Source organism: Culex quinquefasciatus, chromosome 3 (assembly GCF_015732765.1).
Source record: "Culex quinquefasciatus strain JHB chromosome 3, VPISU_Cqui_1.0_pri_paternal, whole genome shotgun sequence".
Classification (NCBI taxonomy): domain Eukaryota; kingdom Metazoa; phylum Arthropoda; class Insecta; order Diptera; family Culicidae; genus Culex; species Culex quinquefasciatus.
In genome coordinates this window covers 195934305-195943238 of record NC_051863.1, presented here as the reverse complement: position 1 = coordinate 195943238, position 8934 = coordinate 195934305, and positions in this window count along the sequence as shown.

Genomic DNA, 8934 nt, shown 5'->3' with positions numbered 1-8934 from the left:
CTTCTTTCTCGTCTTCATCTTCTTCTTTGACCATCATTCCTTCGTCTTGGTTTTTTTTCCTTTTGCCCCCAAGCTCCGAAAGTTTTTCGGTCACACCAAAAATTCTCAGGTGTTCGTCCGGCGTTCGAAACTTGTTGCCTTTTTTTCAACGCTCATTTTTCTACTTGCTTTTATTTTTTGTTTTTATGCCTGTTTTTTGTTGCTGTTATGTTTGTGATCGCTCCTTCCTCGGGGATCGTTTGCGCTGCATCTCGGTTTCATCTTCGCCCAAAAACGGCGGCCAAGCCTCGCGGTCGGAGGTTTTTTTTTCTCTGCTCTCAGTTGATCGGAGGCTTGTTGTTCTGGCCATATTCGGTTATTTATTATAATTGTTGGTATGGTTGGTTATTTAACAATGCTGATCGGGCATCGGAGATTAAAGTAACAATGATTGCATCTCGGCAATCTTTTAGTACCTTGTAGTGTACGTGGACTCCATTCTTATGGGATTTAATCATGGTGAATGGAAACGGGCATTCAGGGAACGTTATCTTGGGTTAAGATTTGGCCAAAGATTTGGATAAAAAATTGCATTTCTTTTTTGGAAATTTTACCCTATACTGAATAAAAATGATAGCTTGAATCAAATTAATATTTAGTTTGTATTAAGTTTCTTTTGACTCATAAAAATGTATGTAGCTTTAATAAACAAAAAAATATGCTATAAAATTATAAATCATATTTATTGAACGCGCAAGAAGTTATTATACTAAACTTGATCTAGCTATTCCATAAACTTCCCCGCAATCACGTGCCAAATAGCATGGCGAATGCCACTACATATTTTTCAACGAAATTACCGCCTACCGTAAGGTCCTGAAATTGCCGTTCAACACCCCCGATATCTGTCCACACTTGGTCCACCGCCGTCGCCGTGCCTACCAAACCGAGCACCAGTGGGCAAGCAAATCGTATTTTATTAAATTAAAACTAATCAATTTGTTCCACACTTGACCCGTCGAAAACGCGTTCAGTTTTCGAAAGGGCTCAAGACACCTCTCTCGGTCGGTGGCCACTCCTGAGTTTCAACACTTTTTTTTGTTGTTGTTGTTGTTATTTTCTCACTTTAGGACCCTAACCAAACAGAGTCCACCAGGCCTCGGCGAGTGTTGGTTAGAGGTGCACGTGTGATGCAATAACTCAACAAATATAAAAAAAATAAGGCTGAGCTCGATCCTGGTGGTCCCCCGCGTCGTCGGTCAGGTCATCTCGGAGTGAACCCGCGGCACCGGTGAAGTCATTAAATCTCAAACCGCTCAACGGACCCCAGCATCAGATCTTTTGGAACGGTGTTGTTGATCGTGTTACAAATAAACGTGATAAAAGCGACTGAAAAACGTCTTTTCTTGCGCGCGCGATGTCTCAAAAAGCGTCAGTCGGTGTGGTCGGTCACTTTGGGGGCCCACCTCTCTGGGAATTGGGGAATGACGCGGAGGTGGTCGTGATTTTTGTTATATTTATTCGGTTAGCTCGATTGGATACAGCCTTTTTTGTGGAGCTGTCCAGCACGTTTCTCAGACATGAGAAGAAAAAAAAAATCTCGATCGACGTGTACGTGATGAATAAAATGGAACCGTAATGAAATTGGACACACTGCGCACAACAGCCGCGCCGATGGTGGTCCACATCCAGACTTCCCTGGCCAGAAGACCTATTCAAGTCGACGATCCTGCCCACCGACAATACCCGCTACGAACGTCAATCATAACCTAACAACTGCAACGCCTTCAATATCTCTAATTTCCGTTCACTTTATAATACCTTCCCGCCATTTTATGGCCCCATTTACCCCAGCATCCCCTTCTAAAGGAAGAAATCAACTTCATCGCACTGGGTGGCAATCGCGGATTCTCGGACATCTTTCAGATGCAATTATTGTTATTATCATTTATGTTTATATAACTTGTGTGCATGTGCGACTAACAAACCTGGGTGGTCATACCGGGCAGGCCAGCATAAAATGTTTGATTATAATCAGATTATATGACCGGGGCTCGTTTGTTGTCCGTTTATTGGCCACACTCACAGCCTGTTTGTATCGTCCTTAATGGAGGTCCCGAGGGTGAATTTAAAAATCTTGCGTGCAGGTTTGTTGAAAATTTGTTTCAATAGAAAGACAAACTGTAATTTTGGTTTCTTTAACCAGTAGTGGCATTTAAAATAGAGCAATTCCAGCTCAAATCAGGATTTTTTCTGGTACTTTTGTTCCCGACCCTATCCGATTTCAATGAAACTTTTTAGACATGTTATCCTAGGCCTATAAAGGCCATTTTTGTGTATAAGGAGCCATTTGCACTCGAAAATGACATTTTAGAAGGGCGTAAGAGTTTTCTATATTTTTTATTTTTTAATTTAAATATTGCTGTATCTCGAAGCCGTATCAAAAAGTGGTCAAAGACAAACTTGTAGGAAATTAGACGAGCTTTTTGAAAAAAAATACACTGAAAGAAAAACGCACGCCAATTTTATGAGATTTTTCAATTTTTAAGTATAAAAATTATCTCCTTAAAAAATAAAAAAAATCATTTACTAAAACTGTTTTTTTGAAAAGTGGTCTAAACATCAAAATTTTCAAAAACCGATAATGGGAATCGATTCCCCAGACAATTTTACATAAAAGTCTCCATATTGACCATTGTCCTATGTCCAATCCTTGTGAAGATACAGCAGTTTTAAAAATAAAAATGTTGAAAAGATAGGTTTTTTAGTGGTTTTGGCAATTTCTGTATGACAGACTTGATTTTTCAGTCTCGTTAGTATTTTTACCGGAAAGCTCGTCAAATTTTCCATAAGTTTGCCTTTGACCACATTTCAATTGAATGTATGGGCTTACAGTTATAAGATTAATTACATTGCTCATAACTGAAAATAGAATATTTTTTTCAGTGTGGTAGAAACCTGAATAGTAAATAAGCTTACGTTAATATTCAAACGAGTCAAATTAAAAAGCTGATTTTATTTTATTTGTTTGTCCCAGTACAAAATTTTCCAAAAAATCTGGAAGAAAACAATTATTTTTTAAATTAATTATTCAATTGAGGTTTTATTTATACTACCGATTTTAAGCTATTTCAAATAGATTGTATTATGTTTGTGTTTACATTTTGATTCAAATGGCACAATTTTGAGCTTTTACAGATGATGCATTTTGGGCTCACAGATTGCAAAAAAAGTGAAACTTGAAATATAAGTCATTTCGCATCACAACACAAAAATGTACAAATTCGAAATAAATATTAGCAATTTGCTTTAATAATAACTGTCGAGTTTTGCTCTATCATTTTATGTTTCCGAGATATTGCCATTTGAAAAAGAGGTTTTTTAAAAAAATATGATAGTTGCAAAACTTTGAGGTGGTTCTAAAATAGAAGGGGAAGTCCAATTTGGTTCAAAATCAGGATTCTTACATGTTTTGATAGTATCAATTGCTCCACCAATACTACTAAACAAATGTATTTAGCAATTTTTGGAACTGTATGTATAAAAAGTAAGCTTAGAATTTAAAATTTGATTTTTTTTATAACTTTTGCCACCCTCCCCCTCCCATTTCTCCGTGTTTTGTTCCATGTTATTTTTTTTCCTGAAAAGTAAAGACATTTGGGATTTCATTATAATAGTTAAATATTTAAAAAAATGTAACATTGAATTTTTCTTACTTATTCCTCTTTCTTTAAGTCGGCATAGACTTGAACGAATATTTGCAACCTTCTACTTATATTCGTATTCGCATGGAGTTGGTGATCTTAGCGGGTTGCAGACTGGATTTCGTCATGTATATGTGATGATGGACAATCATCAGCTGAGGTTGCTTAGAAATTGTTTAAAGGGAATTAAAACAAATTCTACCAGTACAGGACAGGCAACCACTTTTTGTATTTCACAACAAGTTCTGTTTTTCATAGGTATAACCAGGGCTGCGGAGTCGGGTCATATTTCAAACGACTCCGACTCCGACTCCGACTCCGGCTTTCTCAGATTAGCCGACTCCGACTCCGACTCCGGCTCCGGCTTTCAACAAATGGTTGGCTCCGACTCCGACTCCGGCCTACCAACTCTAGCCGACTCCGACTCCGACTCCTACTCCAGCTTTCAACAAATGGTTGGCTCCGACTCCGACTCCGACTCCACATAATTTTAAATGTTTCAAAAGTTAGTTAACTATTATTAGTTAATTATTTTTAAAACATTGATAAATAGGATTATTTGAATACTCTCTAAGCGTCATGTTTTTCTCAAGAACAATAAGTTAAGTAAAAGTAAAGTAAAGTAAATAAACGGAAAAAAAGTTTCTAGGTTACAAGTTTTATACGTTATGGAACCAGAAATCAAAAAATATCTTCAGTTTTAGAGGCATTTTGAGAAGAACAGTTTTGTAAGTAAATTTGGATTTATTTGCTTAACCTCAAATTTGAAAATATTTTTTTCAAAGCTTATAAATTTAAATATTAAATTGTTATTTTTGAAAGAATAACTAAAAGAAACTTGGCCTTAATGATCTATTGAACATCAAAATTCAATTTGCTCACTTTCAGGCTGACATTTGTAAGAAGCACAGTGACAGGCACCTTGTTTTTAAAATGACAATTTTAAACGAATTTTTTTTTTGTTTTTTTTTTTTAATACGTACATGGACATTTCGCCATGACTGAAGGAGAATATTATTGCAAATCAATGTATTGATCCTTGCACTGTAACTTGGATTTGGCCCGCACTTTTCTCTCGCACATTTGACAACAAAATTTCCAAAAACTAGGCAACCAGCAGTTGTTTATTTACATTTCCAGTCACAGTTTCCACCAAACTGGCCATTCGCACTTTAAAATTGCGATTGATAGGTGAACAACATCGGCTCGCTTTGATCATTTTATTGAGAAAATTAAAATTTCCCAAGCCAGTTTGACAAGTCGCAATAGTGCGATCGATAGCAATAATTTAGTGCGCAGTCCAAGTTAGTGAGAATGGCGCAATATCTAAACAATTTCTTCGTAAAAAGGACGCTTAAGATGTCCTTTTCAAATATCTGTGACAAGGAAAATATTTTACCCTGGAAATTTTTAATTAATTTTAATTTTAAAATTTTATATACTTTAAAAAGGAGGCGCATGTTACTTTGTGAATCTTCACCTAAAACGAAGCTTTATGAATGATCTTGCGCCTCCATCAAAATATTTGAAAAAACTTAAAATATAATAAAAAAACAAATATCCACAAGTAAAATATTTTCTAGGTCACAAATATTTAATTTTTTAAGGTACATTGTTATGCAATGATTATCACCTTGCGTCATATTGGCGTGGGACATACAGTTTGAGAAAATTCGTACCAGTTGATAATATTTTGATTTTATTTTTTGTATAATATTTGAAAAATAAATTAAAATCCTACATTTTGTTCTATAATTTTTTTTATTAGTTCATTTTTGTACTGAATTCTTGAGATTTGTTCAACGATAATTTGCAACGATATCAAAATAGTTTTACTAAAATCAACATCAACATCAACAATCAATGATTAATTCAAAATATAAATAACATAAATATAGGCAAAAGGAAGCATTCAAGAATCAATTAGATATTTCTGACTACAAAACCATTATTTTTTTTTTTAAATTATGATACTGCATACTTGAGGAAGAGGTTATCATTTAGTGATTATAGCGTAATAACACAATAAGAGCTTTTCAATCACAATAAAAAGCTTCAAAAACACAATGGCATCTGATAAATCAATTAAAAATATAAGATGTTTTGCAAATTAAGCTGTTCTATAGGAAATACTGAACAATAAAAAAAAACATATTTTTTGTTTAATTTAAGATAACTCCGGCTCCGACTCCGACTCCAGATGTTAGAGTTTTGACGACTCCGACTCCGACTCCGACTCCAGGTCCCCTAAAAGACCCGACTCCACCGACTCCGGCTCCGACTCCGACTCCGACTCCACAGCCCTGGGTATAACTGTATAGAGGTCCAATGTGTTTTATTTTAATTTTTGAGATGTTTCTATGAAAATTCGTTCATTGCCTTTAAGTGCACATGGGACAAATTTTCATTTCCAAGAGGAAAAACAATAAATTAAATTGTGGTTTGGTTGAGCGTTTTAGCAGAATGCATTACTGTGAATACAAAGAGACGAGTTGTTCCTTTTAATTCCGCTATATATTTTTAATATCTTTACAAGATATTAAAAATATATAGCGGAATTAAAAGGAACAACTCGTCTCTTTGTATTCACAATAAATTAAATGACACAATATTTTGATGAACGTAAAAAAATGCCAATCATTTTAAAGCCAATTAAACCAAACAATGATTGATTGCATCCTGCGAACAACGAGGCCAACTAACTGCTTTTTTTCGACATTCTGGGCAGCTTTCATAAAAATAAAGCACCATCGGTAGAACGATATTGGGACCTGTTTTTAGTTTCCCATTTCAGTACAACGTGTCGCTGCCCTTAATTTTGCATTCAAAGAACGGTTCCGCCACGGGCAACGAGAGCGCGACATCATTCCACGATGACAAGTCATGACAAATTGCGTTGACCTACATCAAAAAATTTCATGAAATGGGACCCCAAGGGGCTGAAATTAAAGCTGGCAGATTTTTTTGGTTGCTTTTTTGCCGACCTGATGAGCAACTTACAGCCGCGTCTTCAACCGCCTTAAGATCAACCGGATGGCCACCGAGGTTCGGCTTCCCGTCGATCGGATTAATAATTTATTGATATGATTTCGATAATCAGCTCGCGCCATAATGACCACCGAAATAACCCTTTTACGATGGGGGTTGGCAAACCCAAATTAACTCCGTGGCCTGGCGGAAGTTGAACCGGTCCGACACCGCTGGTAATTTACTCGAGGATGTGGGATTTGTTTTTGCTGTGTGGAAAACATTCATCTTAAGGTCGGCTGATGGTCTTTGTCTCAGGGTAAAACACAACAGAAAAAAAGAAGAGACGCTATCCAAATAAGTTCTGAATCATCGTCACGTTTTGTCCGCCAGAGCCCGGAGGAAACGGCTTGACCAACCAAAAGTCAAGTCGTTAAAATTGACCTTAAAATTAATGATGGAATTTCTCCTCTTTCTCCACACCGGCATCATATTCCAGCGTCTCAGCGTAAAGAACAAAGAAAAAGAACGAGTTTGGACTGACCACTTGGACTTCTCGAGACCTCGGTGACTTGGCAGCATCCACGCCGGACGTTGGTTGTTCAGGTTGGAGATTTTTTATCTTTCAACTGTAGCAAACACTAGGGTAACTTGAAATTTGTTCTTTCAGCGTAAACTCAACTCAAATCCAAGTGACCCCAACTTCCCCTAGCTGAGTCTCCAGCAAAGAGAGGAAGCTTCACGGTCATCATTTATGGGATCGGTGGTGATCGCGCGGGCACCAAAGTCACTGTTTTAAGGGGGTGATGCGATCCAGGAAGACGGAGCTTAACTCGGTGCCTTTTTGGGGGCTTCTGAGAGCTTTTGCGGGCGCGCGCACCCCGTGAGGGTTAATGATAGCCGCCGTCGTGCTTCTTCGGATTTAATTTGAATATTTTTGGAGTCATCCCAAGATCTGATCTGAACACCCTGGCAGGAAGAGAAGCTTGAAGAAATAATAAATTTCACCCGACCGGCGACCGCAAAGCCATCATCAGAAAAGAGATGAAAAATGGACCGCTGGAAAAGGGTCTTCTTGGCGGGATAGGAATTAATGTAGATGTCAAGGCCCGCAGCCCCCCATTAAGTGCGTGTGCGTCGTTCTCCCACGGAGAGTTATTGTAGCAATCTAAGGCCGACGTGGTTTTTAAAATATTCCAAAATTACCACGGGGTCCGGATTGAAGATGAAGATGTCCTGGCGCGGATGATGAATCGAAGATAAATTACCGGTTGCCGGTAAAGGATTGTTGACGCTGACACCAGATTGATGGGATCATTTGGAGCTTCGTAATTGGTTTGAAACTCAAGAGTGGTTCCAATTAAAATTACATTAGCTTTAAACAGTCTTTTTAATTTAATTTAATCGTTGAATATATTGAAAAAATTACCAAGCGCACTTTTTTCAGTAAATTAAAACAGCCTTTTTCATATTTAAACTGTATTTTTTATGTTTAGCCCAAATATTAAAAATAGTATAAATGATTCATAAATTTAATCTGAGAACTCTTAGTTTATGATAGGGATGTTAGATCTTCAAACATATACGATCTTTAATACTTGGCCATGATTGAAAACTTCATTAACCTTCTACAACCTAACCTCGCCTCTAGACGGGCTTCGATCTAAAAAATCGCCAAAAATATATTTTTCAACTAATTTTTGATCTTTAAAAAGCATTGGAAAGAAGAACAGTTTCTCTTCAAATTTTAGCAAAATTTAGGGTTGTTTTTAAAAATGTCATAAGTGAACTTTGGCTGTGTTTTTTAACTAACATTTACTAAATTTTCAGTAAAAAGAAGTTTGCAGTAATTTTTGTAGAGTCGCATACTATGCCTCTACGCATTTTTACAATTAAAATGATCATCAAAAAACATGCAAAAAAGTGACTGTTGAAATGTGAAAAATTAGAAAGGCAAAATGAAATTAAATTAAGTGGTAGGCCAAAAACTACTCAAAACAAACATAAACTAAAATTAAAACAACAAAAACATAAAACAATGGAAGTATAGTTTTTCTTAGAACACAAGTTGCTCAAAATGACTTAATAAACACGGGAAAAATAAAAAAATCTAAAAAAATGGGCTGTAGAGGGTCAAAAATATTTTTTTTTCAATTCAATTCAAGTCACTTCAAAATTAATTTTGATTTTTTAACATGACAAATGGGCTTTGAGCTATGTATTTGAAAAATTTGCCTTCATATTTGAAACCTATTATTATCTATCTATTAAATCTATAACTAGA